A 21,936-nucleotide genomic window follows, 5' to 3' on the forward strand; every position below is an offset into this window, starting at 1 on the left:
AAAATAATCGAAGTAATCGACATGGGCAAGATTATGTCAGTTAGAGGTTCTGACTGTCGGTTTTGATTATTTTTCGATTAGTTGCCCAGCCCTATTAGATACTATGAGGGGTCATAAAGGGAGTTTTTTAGACACTCACCTTAAGAATGCTGATGGGTCACAGTCTTGAGCCGACAAATTCCCTTGTTCCCTTGGCTGGTATGTAATCTGCTTATTAGACACCCGGCTCCTATCTGCAGTAAGCTGACGACACTTTATTATCTCTATAAACAGATATCAGCATAAAAGTGCAGCTAACAATCTGTTCAACGTCTAGAATTTGTACTTGAGAGAATAATCTGTTTGAAGCTGGGTCGTAAAAATCAAATCAGTGTTTAGATCTCCAAACTTCCTGGAATGCATCAGAAATGATCCATCTGACCTTCATTCAACAAACTTCTTCTCATCTCGAGGACAAACCTTACAGGGCTTGCATCAATGAACTGCTTAAGATCCATTAACTGGTTTCTTTACAGTCTCATATCATTAAAGTAAGCCAAAGTAAAGCTTCTGTGTAACTTAATAGTGAAACAGAGTCCTGCAGTAACCGGTGAACGGGCACTACAGGAAATGACATGAACCAAGTAATGAATGAGCTTATTTTTTAGACATCTTGATGGGTGAACTTGCAGCGCACAGAAAATATAGTCTTGGCTGGAACTCGTTTAATACCTACCGCTGTTTCTACTGGATAAAACGATAAATTGACATTCGTTCCCAGAGGTATATTATCACTGTCAGACAATAGACAATGGTTGCCTGTGGTTCTGAAATTGGCGGGTTGCGCGCTCCATCCATCTTGCAATTGTTGCTGATCAGGGACTCTACTTTGGTTCAATCAGAGTTTTTCCACTGAAAACACTATTGACTATTAAACCATACAGTTAACTAACACTCTTAAAAGCAATAAAATGAGCTTAAACATGCTAAAGTTGCACAGGAAGGTTGACTGCAGCAACACCTTTCTCATAAAGCACACTGGCACCATGACCCACTTTTGACTCCTCAGACACCAAATTTGGATGCTAGTGTTGCAGAATGCAGACAAAGTCTGGCAGAGTGATAACAGCAAAGCCAGCCATGCTGCTGCCTGCAGCCTTTAGTCTGATGTTATCCTGAGTTATTATCGTTAAAGACATACAAATATGTTACAATCTCTATTAAGATCATTTTGAACTGGCTAGAAATGCTGCATAATATTGTAATATGTGACACCATTTTTGCCAAATTTACCATGCCATTATAGGCAATTTAGAAAACTGCATAGTAGAGAGAAAAAGCCAGCCAGTTGCATTTTGCATCAATTTCAGGCTATTAACAGTTAGAAATTGGCATTAAATATTCATTCGGGAGCATGTAAGAGAGATTAGAAATAAGTGGGCATGGTCATTCCTGGTCATAAACAAGAGGCTGTTGCATTCTGTAGTTTTTTTCATCCCAAAATAAATCTTCCAACCTTGAGCCAACATTTTCTATATCAGGACTTCGCCATCTGTCATCCACTATACACAGTCACAACACTGCATACGAGCAATACTCAGCCTAAGCTCTCTTTTCTGGATCATGGATGTAGTTTTCACAAACCTTTAAAGGAAGAATATGCGATTTTTTGATCCAGCTGATGTCGCCCTTGAGCACCGGCATGAAACCAAAACAACTCACACTGCATTGGGCGGCTGTGGCTCAGTTGTTAGAGTCAGCGCCTCTCAACCAGAAGGTCAAGGGTTCGATCCCCAGCGAGGGCAACATGTGTCCTTGGGCAAGACCCCCAACCCTGAATTGCTCCTACTGCTTTGGTGGCGGTGTATGAATGGGATTAGTTACTTCTGATGGATGATACTACATACTGTGAATGGTGAGAATGGGTGGGTGTGACATGCGGAGTAAAAGCACTTTGAGTAGTAAGAAGACTAGTAAAGCGCTATATAAATTCAAGTCTACCTTCACACTGCATATAAATTTACACACAATGACCGTAATGTAGAAGCGCTTACGTGACATTCAAATAAGCAGTGAGTACAGTATGTTATTCTTCTTTTCTCTAGTCCCTCAATTAAACAACTTTCATACGCAAGGGGATGAGCCGGCCGGCCGTCCCTGTGATGTAAACGTGCTATAGATAAGGCTCGGAAAGCTCGGAAAACATCACAGACAGCGGGACTCTGGTGTTACACTCATTGTAGACAGTCATGACTCACAGAGTTATTTTCAGAGGATATATTTGATTTCTGCTACATTTAAGTGTGAAAAATCACATATTCTTCCTTTAAGAAATGTGCTCACAAAACCTGACAGGTAAGATATCAGAGCTCTGAAGAAAAGTGTGTGGGGGTTTTTCCACCAAGATCGTATAAAAATAAGCAGCTACTGGAAAACCTGAATCAAGTAAAAACTCCCAATAATAAGGAATGTATTAAATTTGTATGTTTATCTGAGATTAAAATACATTTGATCCAAAGTTGAGTCAACATGTCGCTGGAGAACATTTATAAGGACATGGTTTGGATAGTGCTTGGTCAAATTCCACATGATGAGGAAAAGCCAAAGGAAAAGCACACACAAAAAAACACATTTATTTTTGACTTTTTATCATTAATAAGTTTGATCAATGTCAACATATCAACGCAGAATAAGCTCTTTCTCCCATTTCCTATTCACAATAAGGAACCGGAAATCCCAGCTTTACCAAAACCCAGTCCTACAGACAGGCTATAGACAGCCAGATGTAGTGATGTCATGTGTTCATATTTAATATTTTTTTCCCTTGTGATCAATATAACTTACGACGAAAAACATTGCATTCTATCGTTTTTCCAATTATTACTAATCCAGGTTATGTAATCGTGTAAGCACAAGTCAGTTAGTGTTGCCAGAACTCCAACGTCAATAAGCAACTTAAGTTTAATCAGAGTGGGATGTGGTTGTGATGTAAGTTGGTTCGAAGTGCCATCACAAAGTCAAGGGGCACTCTCGTGTTCCTTATGTCAGACCAAAAAAAAGAGCTTCTGATCCATCAGCTGGAGGTCAAATTACACCAACAAACAAAACCCTGCCAATACTGAAAATAAAGCAGGAGAGTGCATCGTAATCATCTCTTGTTCACATATTTCATTTAGTTTAAAGTGCATTACATGTAACCAAAATGTAGTTTTAGTTTTCAAATCCAAACAAAACCTTTGGGTATAATCCAACTGACCCCCCCAAGATTAGATTGTGATTATGTGGCTTTATGTAATATGTAATTCCATTTACTCGTATTCTTTTCCATTAAAAAGTTCAACTTTTGACCTTTTATTAGAAATTCCTTTTTTTTAAAGCCCGTACTTATGGTGCAGCCCAGCCAAATCCAACATAAGGCTTCACATAACAGATTACTTGAATGAGATTGTCAAACTGATTTAAGATGAGCAGTAACACCGTTATTTTTTTGTAACCTAAGTTTTTATTAACTTTTAACAGTTTTTTAAAACAATGCAGCACATCTTATACCAAAATAAAAAAGTACAGAGCACTTAGGCAGAGCATGCAAGTCATCTCCCAGTAACAAAAATAACAAAATAACGCCACAGACATAAGAGAGGTACAGCCACCAACATGAATCCATTCTATGACCTTATTTTAACATGTTGCCAAAACAGATCCCATATCTCTTTCATCTTTCCGCCAACATTCATTTTTTCCCAACATGTTTTCATATGAAGAGATCTTAACCATTTCGTCAGTCCATTCCTTCACAGTGGGGCTTCCAATTTCGCAGCATAATTCTCGCGGCTGCGATAAATCCAACCTTTAAAATGCTAAATTTGGGATTTGTTACGTTAGGCACCAATGACTATTAATATCTTCGAACTCACTGTAGAATTAGTGATGGTTATCAGCCTCTGATCCGGCCTAAAATCAGTATCCCAGACTAAAAATGTCATGTTCCTACCTGATGCCATCATTTTAAGAAAAAAAATCTATTAGTTTTAATTAAATAATCACTTGACCAAAACAAACATTTGTTTGGCTGTGGTGGAGAGACAAATATTAGTCAAAGCTAGTAAAATGTCCGCAACGGACAACTAACGACGTACAATAAAATTTTTTATCACATTGGTGAGGAGTATAGAGCAGTCAATATGGTCCAACACTAAAGCCTAGGTATTAAAGAAAGACCTCAATGTCAATGCACAGTGAGTATATGGAGCTCGATTTACTGGCATGTAAGATGATCAAAGAGGTTTGAAAACACTGCCTCCGCTATACTCAACCAACAGTGATTGTCTCTTTTACAGACTGAAATCATATTCGGAAACCTTGTCAAATAGTGACAGATATTAAAATTAGACGACTGATCCAAAAGCAGACAAACATCATGACTAAATTGTGCTTCATCTGGAAGATTAATTTGTCTCACTTCATGCAGACTCTTTATATGTTTCCCTCTGTTTATTTGCTCCATCAATGTGTGCTATTGAACGGCCCTCGACCAATAATCTATAACCTATTAACTTGTAACCCGTCACTATAGCCTACATCTGTGCTGACCCTAAAAACATAAATGTGACAAATGCCTTCCCGAGCACGACTGTGGTGTGTAAATCAGGCCAGTGTAACACCCTGAGGCAGCCGCAGGCTCCAGACCTGATGCCTCAGTCTGGATCGGGGCCCTGCCTGTGTACACTGTGGACTACAGCATCCTCCTGCCACATCACTGCAGCATCCTTTCAAAACATGCCCACTTATGTGTGAGGACCTGTCAAGCAAGAGGGGAAGGGGGGGGGGGAGCACACGCTGCAAAGCATGCATGAAGAATAAAATGCACATCTGCTTTTTTTTTTTTTTTTTTTTACCTGAAGCACAAGCATCAGCAGCTGGGAGCTTCACTGCACAACATGTACAGCAAGTACAAGCTGTAGAAACAGACAACACGCGTAGGCTACACGAGAGTCGGCATGTGTAAGATGGCCATGCATGGCGAGAGGGAAGAAAAAAAAAATCCCCATAGCGGACACGAGCTCCATCCTCATCATCTTTGAGCAGCTTGCTTGTGTAGGCCGAGCTCTGCCACTTCCGACATGCAAGCTAATGAAGCTAAACGCTCAAAAGAAGGAGGGATACATATGAGTGAAGCAAATTAAGCCCGATATTTGTACTACAGCTGCAAGATTACCTTGGTAGTTCGAAGCAGTTCGCACGATTATAAACGAGTCTTGTTTGCATCTCGCACCGCTGCTGTGATGATCAACCTGACTCAAAACCAGCAGGCCCGCTAGTCAACTACCAGTTCAGACGATGATAAAACCAGTAAAGACGGTGGGCTGTTTATAGACACTTTGCTTTCCCTTACCTTGAAATCGAACCTCATCGAGTGTGCAGTCCTAATATCTGACAAACCGTGCCCATGACAAGCTCCTCGATTTGTGGAATTTCTCTCCCCCTCCGCTACGATCTCAGCATCAGCAGCAGCCGTACAATGAAGCAGTGATGGCCGGTTGGTGATGATGCTGGGAGCCCCGCCCTCCTCCACCGTGCAGCCAGAATGAGCTCACTGGTTTCCAGCTCAGCCACCGGCTCCAGTGGCGCAGCAGTCCACAAGCACACACACACACACACACGCACACACACACACAAACACACACACACACACACACACACACACACACACACAGGAAATGTCCATTTCAACCGTCCATACAGTAGCCTACAGTCGGCTACCAAACCCGACAACGTTTCACAGGCGCAGCGTTTCTTTAAAATATCAGAAACATTCTGCCACACAGTAATCTGTCTTGATTTCACTTATTGCACCGCACCAAGAAGTTAGTCTTTCACAGGTGTTAAGGCTATTTAAAAACCGTCCCTGAAATTTTAACACATTCTAATATTGCAACATTTTGTTTATTTTCAATTAGTTGTTAGAGGGGGGAGGAGGACATACAGCAAAGGGCCAAGGTCAGATTTGAACCCATGCCTCAGCGACGAGGATTATAACCTCGGTACATGCATCTTGACCACTTGACTATCCAGCTCCCCCAATTAAATAATAATAATAAAAATTAATGACATTTGATCAAATAAGTGATCCAGTCAACAAATGAGAGACAAAGCATGTTTTCAGTGTTTTGACAGTAGAGGCTGGAGGCTGAGCAGACAATAAGTCTACCAAACATCCTTGCAGATATCAGGAAAAACAGTTGACACATTTTTTTAGCTGTACTTGGTTATCTAATAACAGCTGAACTGAACTCTGTCAGGTCTGACAGAGGCCATACAAAATTTACTATCAATGATTGTTGTACTGTACTGTTACTAAGGTAAAGTCAAAAAATAAAATGTGTTACAAGGGATTCATATGGCCTTCAGAACATCTTCTTTGGAGAAATTAGGTTTACGTTATACTCTTTTTTCACTCTTTATGCTTATTCTGCATATTAACAAGGTGAGTCTGACATTGCCAGAATATTGAAACACAAGCTCAAGAATTGTAAAATGTTTCATACCTCTCAATATGAAATGATGAAACATAATTTTTTTCTGCTATTAATGAAAGTATTTATAACCTCCATTACCTACAGGTTTAATGGATCCCTTTTACAAATGTCAGACCACAGACCGTGCAAATTAAACCACATCAGATAACACAATCTTAGTGAGTTGTACTCATTGCTCATGCATAGCAGAATGCTCTTGGTTCAAATGTTATTTTGGAAAAGGTACTTTGAAAGGTAAAATGTGCCTCATGTTCCAATGCGCTTCAGTTAACAGGACGATGCAGTAGAGCGGAGATCATCAACTGGCGGTCCCGCGGGTCATATCCCGACCCCCAAAGCTTCCCATCCTGCCCCCAGAATATAATTAAATTCAGAAAATGTGAGAAGGAAAAAATATGTTGTAGTATTAGGGTATCCTTAAATCCAAATAGCTATTTAAACAACACAAAACAAGTGGTATGAAATATCATAAGGAATAACTTAATCTCGTTTTCAGGAATGCACCTGTTAGCTGTTATTGGCAAATATTCATCAGGAGTAAGCTACAATCCACTGTTATTATGACTGAGTGTTAGGTGGGGGTTGTTTCTGTTTGTATAAATCCAATGAAGAAATCGTGAAACAGACTGGAGATTATAACACCATTTAATCGGTCGAGGTCAGACAACTTCATCAAACAAGCATGCTTCCAAATCACTTGACTGACAAAGTGCTGACAAAGTAACAGTGTTCACAGTGCTGCTTATATTCTGTCAAAAAGGTGCAACCCACAAATTCCTTTCTATTTGGGTGCATCACCATAAAACAATGACGTGTTTAATAGCTGCAGGAACTGGGGATCGAACCCCCGACCCTCTGGTTGAGAGACAAACGCCCACTGGGCCACAGCTGCTGTTTTGCCTTCTCGTCAGCTCTCGTTGTGTCGTCCTGACACTTTGTATATAACCTAGCTGTGCAGTAAAAAGTAAGAAGTGAAGCTAATGTTTACGTGAAGCTGCAAGAGAGCTCAGTCTGAACTCCACACAGAGACCATTTTGTGTTTGTTTATGATCGTCCATGTATGAAGATACTCATAGATTTAGGATCCTCGTAACTTCACTGCCGGTACGGCTGCAAACAAACATCAGACAGACTGCAGATTTAACTTTAAATGTACCTGACAGACCATCAGTTCTCACACTGACCATCAGAACGTTACACTGGAACATCTGGCGGACTAAAATATAATGATGTCCAACAAGAGACTGCTCAGATTATGATAACATTATGTTTTAAGATTATTGTTTGCGTCCTGACCAGGATCTTTTTCTTTCTGTGTGCAGCTCATGAAACACACCCAGGTCTCGTTCATGTTAAATATAACAAACAGCAGGCTCTCATAAAGAGCAGAGTATCGTCAGCATGAGACGTGAGTGTGTGTGTGTGTGTGTGTGTGTGTGTGTGTGTGTGTGTGTGTGTGTGTGTGTCTGTGTGTGTGTGTGTGTGTGTGTGCATGCTGGTCCCTTTCAGATGCTATATCTGTTATAAAGAGAGGCACATGTGGTCGTTAGTGGTGCGGCAGCGGATCTATATAAAGTGTAAAGTAAAATATGTGGACTTTTATGTGTGCTGTTGATGTGATCGCAGCAGCAGGGGGGCAACATATTTTTTATTTATTTTAGGGTATATTTTTATATTAAAATCTGCTATCTTATCCACACACGCACACAGACTCAAACACCTTATTCAAATGAAGCCATGAGAAGCTTTAGTTTTGATACGAGTAAGGCACCTCAGCCCGTGCATTTACAAGGGGGATATTCCGTGCGCTCAGTGAGGTCCTCGCACGCGTTCTCTCTACCCCACTCTCTCATGTATGAAGTTCATGAATAAAGAAAAAATGGATAAAACAGGTGGGAAATTTACTCGGGCGGCCATAAATATACTTGGGTGGCCTGCCCAGGTATCGTTGATCTGTGGGAAACCCTGCGCCATGTATCAGCTTAACATGCTGATGCTACTTTATCAGGATAGTCCAGAATCAACCAATAACTTTAACCTTCCTCATATATCAGAGCCTTCAGTAAAGAAGTGAACTTTCTGCTGAAATGTATCAACTTATCAGCACAGCATGAATCTGCATCATGATGTCGTTCTTTCAGCCTGTTTATTGTGACTAAATCTCAGTCAAATCTGTTCATTTTGGGTTCACAGCGCTGCAGTAAGACAGATTTCAGCCGGCTTTAGTGTGACTTGTTAGATACAGTGAACCTGTAAGTGACAGGAGCTCTACATTTGACACAGAGCATGGTAGATACTGTCTATCAGAGAAATCCTGGTACTGACTGATGCTAGCTAACAGGTCATCAAACTGGGACCTGGTCAGGTTTCGAGCTAACAGGTTATCATCATGAGCATTGTAAAGGTAAAATGTTTGGTTTATGGTTAAATTTGCCTCTAATCCTTGTCTGAGTAATTTAATATTTAGTTTCTGCAGATACTGATACTTGTACCCTAAAAAATATTTTACTTTTGTGCTTTGTATGCCTTTATTTAGAGATAGTGGAAAGTCAGAAATCAGGGAGATAGAGATTGGGAAATGATGTCATGATGTCACATGTCAGATTCAAACCCAGGCTGCCGCCTAGAGGACCCGGTGGGTGCACACCAACAACCAGACCATTGGTGCCCCTTGTACCCTCAAATTATTCCATTGTGTTTGCTAAACAATTATATCTCTCCCGATTGCTTTTTTCTGTTTCTCTTTGTAAAAACTTTTTTTTTTTTTAAAGTAAAGTCAAATAACTAACCATCTTTCCATCTTTCCAGAAATCTCGACGTATTAAATCTAGTTTGCATGATAACAAATTAATTACTCAAGGTCTCAAGAAATCAACTGGAACAAACCAGTAATGTTAGCCCACAATAACAAGACCAAAACTAGAAACAGCTCAAATTTATTACAGTGGCCTCGTTCTCTCAGGCAGGATCCAAAGAGCGTCCTGGAGCACACAGATCACTTTAGTGCAAATTTATTAAGGTGCTAACGTTTCGTGATACTGCATCTTTCTCAAAGTCAAGAGTCAGAGTCAAAGGTTGTGTGTCGAAATGTTAGTCCTTTGCACCAAAATAAATTTGCCTTAAGTGATTCTCTGCGTTTTTGAAGCGACAGGAGCCGTTTAAAATCACGTCATTTGACGGCCCACTTACTTCTTTGAGCACGGTTGCATTCAAGGATCGCCCTTTTGACACCATCTTTTCAAGCGGACTCGGGCACAGTACCTGAGTCCTGTACGTTTGTGTTCACACTGATCTAATCAACCTAACTTTAGGGGTCTAGAGTACTCAGTTCAGGGCTCAGGTTCCCCATGTGAAACCTCCCAAAGTGGAGCTGGTGGACCCTGCAGAAACTCTGGTGGTCTTATAAAAGAAGAAAAAAAGAAATACTAAACAATATTGAAACTGAAGTCACCTTACACCGCTTTTAAGGAGGTGAGAGAAGTAAGGAAGACATGTGTTTGATGAACTTCATGAGTAATGAGTGGATAACTGCAGAAAGGTCGACTGTGTCTGCAGTGTGAGCAGGTTTCACCTCCCTGGTTGTGTCCTCCCCTGTGTTGTTTCCCCTCGGGGGCTGTTCAAAGTTTCCTCTAATCTAGTCTCATTTGTGCACATGTAGCTAAATGTCCTGACCGCGGCGGTTGTAGTGTAGAGTTGCTGTGAGGAGAATTTCCAGCCGCATTCCTGAATATTTTCCTCCAAGAAGCTGCTGAGGTTTGAGAAAGTTTCCTGAGAAGACACTGAGCCGCTTCCGCCTCTCTGATGACATGAATCTGATTTGTATATGTATCATATTTAGACTCTCTGTGTAGCAAACAGCTGCTGACAACATATAGTTGGCTCCTCTCCATATATAGATCTGCTACTACTTAGGTGCTTCGCTCATATAAGGTTACAGCTTCAGACACCTAAAGGTAGGAGTGTTAACAAGTGGTAGACAGACTTGAATAATACATTTCACGAAGTTACCAAGATTAATGAATTTCATGAAAATTCGTACGAACAGTTCACCCTTTTTTATTTAATCTTTATTTTGTCTTTAGGGGAGAAGAAGTTTTAATTTTCCTAAAAGGCGCTCACCATCACCTTCTACCAGAGTATGGTCCCTGTCTTGTACCTATAAGACTTCAAAATTATTTTATCATTGTTCGAATAACATAAAAATGTTTTAAGAGTGGTTGGAAATTACAGGTACAACTCATAGACCATAAACTCTCTTACAGGGGTCCAAAATCTTATTTCTAATATTTTATTTTGAAAGAAATTAGGATGAAAAGAGCTCCTGCGTATTTAACCGACTAAACAGAACAGGTGGTAAACCCTATATTATTTAATTGATTGTTGAATTTTAGGGAGAAACCCAATCCATGTTCTGCCTTTTCTTTTTTTTTAATGGTGAGTCACAGCACATCTAAAACAAAATCAAAAACATTCCATACAGTCAAACCAAAATCTAATACTTATATATCACATCCCTCTTTTTTTTATAGTTATTACCAAGAACTAAAATAATTCCTCAAATTTGCATTTTAGAATGTTTCCTCTGTCGTGGAAGTCTCAGGGTACTCCAAAAATAAATAAAATAAAATAAAATAAAGTAACAAACAAAAACCCTTGCTAACTACAAATGAAAGAAATCTTACCTATTGCGCAAAAAGAAATACAATTCTAACCTTCCTGTCTACCCAATAAACAGGAGAAAAGTGTTTTATTAAACAAAAAAAATAAAATAAAATAATGAAGCCCCAATACTTCCATGGCAAAGGACGTGGTATTCTCCTCTACTGTCCGGGTTAACTTTACATCTTCATCATCCTATTTTGGTGATGTAAGAGTTTGAGGTGCAGGGTATCCTTGTTCAGTCCACATTATTGATGTAGGAATCAGAGTCAGAGTCCGAAAGGGAGATTGATTCAGAACTGTCTGGGTGGGGATTCCTGGGCACCGTCACCGGCGGGCAGTAGAAGGCCACGTTCCTAACAGGATTTTGAACCATAGTTAAATTAGTAACTGAGTTGACAGATCTTAAAATCAATGCACGAAAAATAGGAAAACAACAACACATGATAATAGAAACTACTATCATGATCGTAAAAAGGGGTACAGCAATACTCAAAAGCCAGGCAGTCAAAGGATTATTTTTGAACATATCAACTATTGACCGGGGTATGATTTAACATGCCCATTTCAATGTATGGCTCTTTAGTAAAGCTGCGTCCCTGGTATTTTCGAGTAGGTGTGATAGAGTCCAGAAAAGAAGAAACAAACAAATAGAATGTTATTGCCCCAAATATCATTGTGAGATTACAAACAAGACATTTTCTGAAATATTTGTACATGTGAATCAGTCTGTACTTCCCTTGTTCAGGAAGAGGTTGTGCGACGTCATTGCTTCCGATGTTGACGGGATCACAGTCTCTGATTCCACAGTTTCCATTACAGTCTGCGGGGCAGCCTTGACCCTGGATGCATGTATCCATTGCGGTTGTCCTTTGATTTTGACTGCCGTTCTCGTCACTAGGAGTACTTGTGTGGGTGGTCCAAAGCGTGGCTCGCCCTCTTTTGGTTTAAGGCTGCGCACTAGGACTTGATCACCCGGTTGGAAGGCATGTATGGGGGTCTCGGCTGGTGAGGGAAGGGACTCTATCACTTGTCTGGAGTACTCGGAGACAAAAGAAAACAAATGCTTAACATACGTCTGTTGTATTTCTTGTAATTGTGTCAAATCAATAGCTGGTTTTTCATGCATTATAACACCCAGAGGAAATGGTCGACCCATTAATACTTCATGTGGAGACAGTCCAGTTGTTTTGTTAGGCATACATCTAATTGATAATAGGGTTAATGGTAATGCATCTACCCAAGTCATTTGTTTTGACTGATGAATTTTAATCAATTTATCTTTTATTGTACGATTAGTACGTTCAACTTGACCAGAACTTTGAGGTGAATATGGAATATGAAAAGTCCATTTGATACCCAATGCTAATGCTAGTTGCTTAGTTACTTTAGAAGTAAACGTCGTGCCATTATCGGAGTCAATGCCTTGAGGAATACCAAATCTAGGAATAACATGTTCCATTAAGCACTTGACTACTGTTTGAGCATTTTCCTTTCTCGTGGGAAAAGCCTCTGGCCATTTTGAAAATCTGTCCACTATCACTAAAAGGTATGCGTAACCTTTTGCCTTTGGAAGGTGTGTAAAATCAATTTGCAATTGTTGAAAGGGTTCCTCTGGTTTAAGTAAATGTTGTCGTTTAGGTGGATTTACATGTGGATTGCATCTAGCACAAATTAAACATCTTTGAGTAAATGCTCTGGCATGTTGTTCTATTCCTATTGCATAAAATATTTTGGAAATATATTTGGTAATAGCTTTGTAATTCACATGATTTATTCCGTGTACATAGGCAATGAGAGTGTCGTAAGGTAGTTTTGGTAATACAACACGTTCGTGTAAATCTTTCCACAAGCCATCATTATCCTTGCAACATCCTTTGTCTTGCCACAATGTGACTTCAGACTCTTCAGCCTGATTTTGGAACGTTATCAAATCCGTAATAGTAAAAAGTGGATCAGAAATTGTCGTAACAGGCATTTCAGTATTCAACCAAGGTGGGAAAGATTGCTGCATCTTTAGCATGTTGATCAGCTAAATTATTTCCTCTAGCTATATCTGAGTCACCTTTTGAGTGTCCAGCACATTTAATTATAGCTATTTGCTCTGGTAGCATTAAGGCTGTCAATAAATTCTTGATCAATTCAGAATTCAAGATTGGTTTTCCAGCATTTGTTATAAAACCTCTGTCATCCCATATTTTGCTAAAATCATGAGCGGCGGAAAATGCATATTTAGAGTCAGTGTAAATAGTAACTGTTTTATTCTCAGCTAATATACATGCTCTAGTTAATGCGATCAATTCCGCTGCTTGTGCTGACAATGATGGCAACCGATATGCTTCCACACAACGGTCTTGATTATTGACAATAGCATATCCTGAAAGAATAGTATTATCATTTGGACGCATTGAGGATCCATCACAATATAGAACAAGATCATTATGTTCTAATGGTGTTTGTTGTAAATCTGCTTGAATGCTTGATGTGGAGTTGATTAATTCCATACAATCATGTACATAATCATTTTCTTCAGGTTGAACACCATGCAATAATGTTTTAAAATTGTTCGCTGGATTTGTACAAGTTGTAGCTGAGATAGTCAAATTCTGGGTACCTGTTAAAATGTGTTCATAATTACTACGTCTTTGACTAGTCATGTGTTGTGTAGTAATATTGCGCAGAATAATATCTACTGTGTGAGATGTATGTAAAATCATTGGATGACCAAGAACTATAGTTTGTGATTCTTCAACCATGATGGCAGCAGCTGCAACGGCTCGTAAACATGGGACCATGCCTTGTATTATTATTGGTAAGGTTTTTGAATAATACGCCACTGGTCTCATTCCACCGCCGTGCACCTGTGCCAACACTGCGGAAACAACTTGTCCATCTTCAGCAACATACAAATGAAATGACAATTTATAGTCTGGAAGTCCAAGTGCTGGTGCACTGCAAAGAAGAAATTTAATGTGACGAAAAGCATGTTTCATTTCTTCAGACCATCGTACTGTTTCAGAAGCTTCCTTTATTGTAGCCTTTCGCAAGATGGAATCATGTGTAGCGTATTCAGCAAGCCATACCCGATAATAGTTAACAAGTCCCAAGAATGACAACATCCCTGATTTTGTCTGTGGTCTTTTAATGTTCAAGATAGCCTTTATTCTGTCAGGGGATAAATATCGGCATCCATCCTTTAGAACGTATCCCAAATAATTGACCATTGGTAGGCAAAACTGAAGTTTTGCAAGTGATGCTCTATGTCCTCCCAAAGCAAGATGAGTCAAAAGTGCCAACGAATCTTGTATGCAGTCCGATTCTGTAGTAGATGCGATCATGATATCGTCACAATAGCACAATAGCGTTGATGGACCAGGTAAGACCAGTTGCGATAGATGTGCATTAACTGCAGCCGAATAGACAGAGGCTGAATCAATAAAGCCCATGGGTAGCCTTTGCCATACATACTGTTCACCTTTGAAGGTAAATGCAAACAAATCCTGTGTGTTTTCATGAACAGGAATTGAAAAGTATGCAGAGCAAAGATCTACAACTGTGTACCATTTAGAGTCCACTGGAAGTGCTGCCAAAATGGCGTTTGTGTCTGGTACTACCGGTGCCATAGGAAAAACAGCTTCATTAACTTTCCTTAAATCTTGTGTGAATCGATATTTATTAGTTCCAGGTTTCAAGATTGGGTTTATAGGTGTATTATTTTGTGAACGTCTTTTAATAATTACTCCCTGTTGTAATAAACTTTCGATAACTGGTCGAATTCCTTCTTCTTTTTCTTTAGATAATGGATATTGCTTTACATAGACTGGATATTTTGTGTAGTCAATGTGAGCTTCATAAGGTGGGACGTTCAACAGTCCTACATGATTAGCATGCAATGCCCATAATTCAGATGGAACAGAAGTCAATACTGAAGGAGGTTTTACCAAGATTTTTGTTTTTGTTCCAACAATTTGAATTTGTGGTTTGATCTTATTAGATGAATCTTTTATGAAGAAATTTGTTGGTTTATCTCCATACGACCAAATGATATAGTCTTTATTTTGTTCTTCATTATCCGGAGTTAAATCAAGATGTTGATAACAAGATTTTAGCAAATAAACAAGGTCGGTAAAATTGTTTTGAATTGCACACACAAAGAATTCAATAATTCCAGATGCATTTTTCCACAACAACAAAATACCATGTGGAGAAATATAAAAGCACTGTGGAATTTCTTCCATGTGACTTTGATCAATCCTTGTATTAGAAAATGGTTGATTAACAGGCTTCATCTTCAAAATCTGAGCTGCTACAGCTGCCTGACATGTTGCTAACCTTTTTAGTCCTTCCATTGTGAATAACTTGTTGAGAAAATCAACATTTACCAAAACAGATGTAGCTTGATGTGATTCACGAATAATATCCGAAAATAATTGATATGCTTTATTTGTTGGTATATGGATTTCAACACCATCAGTTGAACAGGTAATAGTAGCATTGAGTTTACTCAGTAAATCACGCCCTAATAAGGACATGGGAACAGTAGAGCTTACAATGAATGAATGTTGAAGTTGTATTTCATCCAATTCTATTTTTAATGGTATGGACAGTGGCTCAGTTTGTGGGACACCCGTGATACCGACAGACTGGATGGTTTTTGAAGTTATAGGACATATCAAATCCCTTTTATTCAAACAAGATATTGTTGCTCCAGTATCAACTAGAAAAGGAATCTTTTTACCCGCAACATACAAACTTAATTGCGGTATGTCAGAAGGTGTGTTAGAAATCTGAAATTGTGGAACATTAATTAGGAATTTAACGTTACCATCCATGTCCCTCTGTCGGTTGTCCTATTTTCTCCATATCATATCAGCTGTTTTATTTGCATGTTCTTCCCATGTTTGTTGTTGGTTGACACCAAAAACTGGTTGACCTGTCTGATAGGAAACAGTTGCATTCTGATGAGGGATTGTGGTTGATTGTGGAGTGTGAAATCCTCTTGCATCTCGACTCTCATTTTGCCATTTTAATTTACACTCTCTGGCCCAGTGACCCCTCTGTGAACAGTAAGAACATATGTCTGACATGTTCCTAAACATCCTGCCTCTTCTGTTGACACCGTTGAATCCTCCTCCTCTCTGAGAGAATTGATATGCACCCTGTGTATTCATGGGTGGTCTCATTTGTGCTGTGTTGTTGTAACCTTTATTAACATCTGGATGAGTTTGCAACATTGTAAAGTCAATGTGTTTGGTAATTCTATGCTTCTTTTTATCCTTAGTATGTATGTTACCAGGCCATTGAGAACTCATCAAATCCCAAGCTTCGAATACAGACAACATGTAGTCTTTATCCCACAGTGGATCACACACTGAAGTGTTCTCAATCAAGTAACCATGTACTAGATCCAGTTTCCGTTTATCAAAACTGCCTTCTTTGGGATAACGATTATCAGTCCATGCAGCCAAAGAGCTCAGATATGGTTCTACATTTTGCTCTGGATCCACTCTCTCGGAGTTGAAGTGTCTGACGTAACTAGGACAGAGATAATATACTGCTCCTTTAAGTTAATAACATGTACATCTGGAGAGAGTTTGTATCTGAAGGAGATTTAGGAGTCCCCTGAAGTTGAATGTTTACATTGAGGTGTTGTGTAGGAGTATTGCCAAATGTGGATGATGTTTTTTATGACCCATGACGAAAAGCAGATGTTTAGATGCATATAGGCGATTGTCTCTGTATGTTCGGGAGAGATCATTATTTGGCTTCTTGATCCTCCTGGTCAGACGTGACCAGTGACTCTGTTTCTTGCTTAAATAAAATTATACTCTTTGAAAGCAAGTCAGTCTCAACAGCAAATTTCTTCATCATCAAACATATCAACAACAAGGAAATCCACATCAGAGTCATGCCACTAACAGGTTTATCTGGTAGCAAAGTTAAATGCGGATTGGTTTTCAACAAGGCCTTCATGGCTTTCCGTTCCTTTCTTGGCAAATCAAGTTCAGATTTATTTTTGATAACAGTTTGATTGCATGTTGAGGTTTTACTATTTTCATTGCCCATGATGGTATGATTCACTTAAATTTGGATTTATTTAGATAGGTCTATTTAGAATGTATGGAATATGATTAAGCAAGTTTTACGTGTCACATTTTGTCTAGTTTTTTTTTTTAATTTTAATTTATTATCTTTGTTATGTACCGGTACTTTAATTTAATTAAATAACAATGTTAGTAATTGCATGCATTCACAACAAATTAATATATATAATGTGCACTTGTATAAATTGTGCTATAATATCAGTCTGTAGAAAAAAGATAATAATTTGGTTTTGACAATTTGTAATTTGTAATTTAGTTTTCTGGACAGTATGAAAAACAAAATTGCAATTGCTCGAGACTTTTAAACGAAGACAAGACAAGACAGTTGACCAGCAACACATATTAGGCCTATGTCAGTCATTTTATCCATTTCCTTTATTAATTAGCCAACACTACGACCCTGAAACGATCTGCCTGCAATCTTTTGATTCAGTTCGCAAGTTGCTATAAATGACTCTTTTTATTCCATATTCTTCCATATATTTCTGTATCGATACTTTTTCCATAAAATCCTTTTTCCATAAAAATCATCAGCTGCTATCACTCTCTAATTAATTAATACAATTTTACAAAGGGTTTCTACGCATTTTATTCTGCAAGCCTACCCCTACAGCTAAGTATTAGCTGCGCTAGTCCCCTGATTTATAAATAAATTTAACACCAAGGTTTTAAAACATGCAAACCTTTGCAGCACTACCAGTGTCCACACTGCAGATTATTCTATGTTCCTCATAGAAATTTTCACAACATCACATAGAACAAGTCATATCAGAGTATCACAAGTCGTCTAATGAGTGTGTTAGTAATACCATGTAGAACATAGACAACATAATAATGACATAAGCAGTTTTATACTTCATATAGTCCAGAAATGTAACACTTTGAATGAAAGTCAAATGCAGTGTACATATATATGTCCAATCTTAGTATGAAATAAATCAATAATTATAGAAACAGCTCCCAACAGGTCTTTTAACAGAGAAACAACACTTCCTCCAGGTAAGCAGAAAGATGATTTGCCTACCTGGATCTGAAGTGATCACTGTCGACTGTTCGTTGACGCCACTGTTAGGTGGGGGTTGTTTCTGTTTGTATAAATCCAATGAAGAAATCGTGAAACAGACTGGAGATTATAACACCATTTAATCGGCCGAGGTCAGACAACTTCATCAAACAAGCACGCTTCCAAATCACTTGACTGACAAAGTGCTGACAAAGTAACAGTGTTCACAGTGCTGCTTATATTCTGTCAAAAAGGTGCAACCCACAAATTCCTTTCTATTTGGGTGCATCACCATAAAACAATAAAGATGACTGATTTGTATACGTATCAGATGTAGACTCTCTGTGTAGCAAACAGTTGCTGACAACATATAGTTGGCTCCTCTCCATATATAGATCTGCTACTACTTAGGTGCTTCGCTCATATAAGGTTACAGCTTCAGACACCTAAAGATAGGAGTGTTAACAAGTGGTAGACAGACTTGAATAATACATTTCACGAAGTTACCAAGATTAATGAATTTCATGAAAATTCGTACTAACACTGAGGTAAGCACAACTCTTTCCATTTAAAGGGTAACTAAACCCCACATGTTCAGTTGTACTGCTCTACCATAGACTGTAAATATTACTGGACGAACCCTGACCCGTCTGTGACATAGGCAGAAAATGAGTCCAATCGACGGCCGCATCAATATTGGATTTGCAGTCTCAACCTAACTTCGGATCAACCTAGCGACAGCAGTAAGGCGGGACCGGCGGGACTTAGCTCCGCCCATTCAGCTCGACGTTAGCAGTCCACTTCACAGCATAGCTAACGGCTAGGCTGCTATCATCAACTATTCCTGCTCGTCCTGAGAAAACTCTACAAACAGTAAGTTAACATTTAACTTTTCTACAACACAGTTAAAACGAATTATATTCAACACAAATATTTAATTAAAGTCTTAAAACTACACTTTTTTAAATATACAATTATGTTTATGAGTTATTTGTTAGAGAAGTTAGACTTTGTCAGTGTTAACAGAGAAATACATTAACAAAGTTTTATCCATAAACTGTAAATAAATATGAGACATCCAGAAGAAATCAATATTACAAAGCATACAGTTCATGTTACTGTTGTGACAAAAAGAGGAATGTCTGAGTCTTATATTTACTGATGTCAACAGCGATGAGGTGAACATGACAATTGAAAAATAATTATTTAGTATTTATTATAAGACATTTGTTTTCTATTGAACCCCGTGAAGTCATGGAGTCTGTGGACAGTGTCAGCTTCACACCAAAAACTTTAAGTATTAGAAAAAATAGTATTTAAGACTGGCATCTATTATGATGAGTTGCAGCTACCTTGTTCAATATTATTCCTGCAGATGTGGCTAATAACAAAAAAACAGCCTGAGCTGTCACATGTAGTTAACTGTACATTTTGTGTTGTCTGAGGCATTAATTGAACACCTTTGTATTTCTCCTATAGACACAGTGTGGATTATTGGTGACTTGTCCGTCGAGGTGCCCAGAGAGCTGCAGAGACAGAGGAAGAAACCTGAGCCTCAACAACATCTGCATTTGTTGGTTCTTCTGGGGTGGACTTCAGTTGCTTCTCTTCAACAGCTCGCTGTGAGGGAGGTCTCCCCCGGATGGCCTGAGTGATGTCACCCACAGGCTGAGAGCTGAGGCAGGTTTTAAGCCTTTTGACAAACCGTTACACCGCGCCCACCTGTCAAGCTGGTCAGCTACACGCCTTATTGTGAATAACTCTTATCCTTCATCAAAACATTCACCCCCTGTACAGCGTGTGTCCATCAAGACATGAGCTAATCACACCTATTTGTTTGTTTTGTACCAAGCTGTAAACATGTTCATCTCTGCTGTAAAAACAGACTTTTTTTAATGTTGTTTTTCAGATTAAATAAATATTTCTATATAAATGCACTCTTTTATGTCTACTTATGAGTATACATTTCAGATTAATGCTCAACTCAATAGCTAAGGGAAGGAAGTCTACTTTTACACAACTTCTTACTCTTTTGATAAATACTAATGCAGTTCATTTCTGAAAGTGGGATGGAACAGAGTCATTGCAAAAATTTGCCCTTAAACACAGCCCCATTCTTAAATCAAGATACGTGGAGAGTAAATAAGATCAATAACTTGTGAATAAAAACACAGTTAAAAATGATTTAGAAATGTAGTCTTCCCAGATCAATATCACATAATATCAACTTCTCCCATCTAAACTGGACAAAGGGTTTTAAAATGGGAAGAAAATAGTTTGATTGCAAGTTGTTTGGAGGAGATGTATTTTTATTTGAACAGCATGAATACAGTCTTCCAAGGTGCAAACCCTCCTCCTCCTCCTGAAGCCTGTGGAGCTCGTTGATGTACTGCTGTCTTATCTGTTGGCCATCTTCTCTCAGCAGAACTTTGACTGTTGAAAAGTCATTCAGAAGAAGCTCGAGCATGTGACATGGATCCTGGAGAACATGGACTTTTAGTGCGAGGTCTTCAGGATGACAAAGAAAGAGAGAAAATATCAGTTATTCATTAAATCATTTTGTTTGTTCTCATCTATTTTTCTGTATTCATCTGTGTGTAAGAACACATTTATAAATTCAACAGTGTACTACCCAGACAACAAAGGTACAGTATTCAGGTAATCAACATCTATTCAAAGTTAAGAAGATAAACATTATTGTAATCATCATCTCTCACTCACACAATGATATTCCACATTAAATTGTCTCAGATTTTGTGAGGAAAAATTAAGCAATTTATTGTGGATAGTACTGTGTACTCTTAACATGAAACAAATATTACCTGAATTATTTAAATCAGTAACAGGTCCCAACTCTCTGTGCTTTAGTACAGAACATACAGTAACTCATTTATTATTAACATGAGCTCAGTACATGGCTGTATTCTTCAAACTATTTCTTATACTTTATATCTATGTGCTTTAAATCTTATTTTCATTCCATGTTATTTATATTTTATATTTCTACTGCTATATTCTGTGTATGAGTTCAGTGAAAATTAATATGGTTATTAATATAGTTCTTAATGGTTACAGATGCTCTTACAAAGTGAAGTTTTTTAAAGTTGTTAACAGTTTGCTCAAATCTTAAGACAGCACATTAGGTTCAGTTCAGTTTATGTTACTGACGGATAATTACTACACACAGTTTGTTTTTTAATGTCCACATTTACGTGGAGTATAACATTCATCATAACATCAGATAACCACCGAGGTGAACCTTTAGCTTCTAACATCACACAAACTCATTATTTTCAACAACAACATCTTAACAACAAACATTTCTAAACCATTGACCGTAAATAATGTAAATAATGTAAATAATGTAAATAATGAGCTACACAGTTAGCCGACTGGTTTACAAGCTAACGCTAAACAAGCTAGGTCCGTAAATATAAACACATGAGTAAGCAGTAAATATAACACTACTATATCACTTACCGAAGAAAACTGAAGCATCAACTTGTTGGATGGTCTGTTAACCGCACAGCAAGCCATGTATGTTGTCAGATATGTGTTAAAAAACTCTCCAAACGAAGTAAGAAAGAGGAGAAATCAGACGGATCAAGCTGTTAGCCTCCTGACCTGCTGACCTGACAGACAGATGCAGCGCGCA

General features: G+C 38.5%; 1 protein-coding gene and 2 long non-coding RNA genes across 6 annotated transcripts in view; 1 reads left to right on the top strand and 2 right to left on the bottom strand.

Moving 5' to 3' along the window:
* The window catches only part of jakmip2 (janus kinase and microtubule interacting protein 2), a 36,240-nt gene extending 30,682 nt beyond the window's left edge, over positions 1–5,558 (bottom strand). For 2 of the 4 annotated variants that reach the window (XM_020638316.3, XM_020638318.3), the window contains exon 1: positions 5,372–5,558. The gene's annotated coding sequence lies outside the window, so the exon portion shown is untranslated. The remainder of the gene's footprint in view (positions 1–5,371) is intronic. The other 2 variants (XM_020638317.3, XM_020638319.3) reach the window with 1 other exon arrangement.
* Positions 5,559–7,940: 2,382 nt separating this feature from the next.
* LOC136182433 (uncharacterized) lies at positions 7,941–18,582 on the bottom strand. Its single transcript, XR_010668691.1, has 2 exons — positions 18,303–18,582; positions 7,941–12,216 (listed from the first exon to the last, which is right to left on the bottom strand). It is a non-coding gene; the product is annotated as an uncharacterized lncRNA (long non-coding RNA).
* A 54-nt stretch (positions 18,583–18,636) lies between these two features.
* On the top strand, positions 18,637–20,218 carry LOC136182383 (uncharacterized). Its single transcript, XR_010668634.1, has 2 exons — positions 18,637–19,154; positions 19,761–20,218. It is a non-coding gene; the product is annotated as an uncharacterized lncRNA (long non-coding RNA).
* The last annotated feature ends 1,718 nt before the right edge of the window (positions 20,219–21,936 follow it).

This window comes from Labrus bergylta, chromosome 14 (genome assembly GCF_963930695.1).
Source record: "Labrus bergylta chromosome 14, fLabBer1.1, whole genome shotgun sequence".
NCBI lineage: Eukaryota > Metazoa > Chordata > Actinopteri > Labriformes > Labridae > Labrus > Labrus bergylta.